Source organism: Morone saxatilis, unplaced genomic scaffold (genome assembly GCF_004916995.1).
Source record: "Morone saxatilis isolate NCDOM2014 unplaced genomic scaffold, NCSU_SB_2.0 Contig19, whole genome shotgun sequence".
NCBI lineage: Eukaryota > Metazoa > Chordata > Actinopteri > Moronidae > Morone > Morone saxatilis.
Window position 1 is genome coordinate 14,504,707 of NW_023339751.1, and position 249 is coordinate 14,504,955.

Here is a 249-nt window from a genome sequence, read left to right on the forward strand (position 1 = left end):
CCCCCAGTTGTTTGAAGTTACATTCACTGGTTTCAGTCTTTTAATGGGATTTGTTAAAACACTCAGTGCATGTCTGTTCCTCTAAGTCACATCTTTTCTCGTCTGTTTGTAACATTTAAAGGAGGAAGGTTTATGAACCATCATGTCCCGAGATCAGTATTATAATCTCATAACGACAAACACCAACTGAAGTGACTCTCTCTCTCTTTCTCTTTCTTTCTCTCTCTCTTTCTCTTTTTCTCTCTTTCT

The 249-nt window shown here is 37.8% G+C and overlaps 1 protein-coding gene across 2 annotated transcripts in view; it reads left to right on the top strand.

Moving 5' to 3' along the window:
• The window catches only part of LOC118329225 (protein FAM13A-like), a 28,877-nt gene that overhangs the window by 18,403 nt on the left and 10,225 nt on the right, over positions 1-249 (top strand). The window lies entirely within an intron of this gene.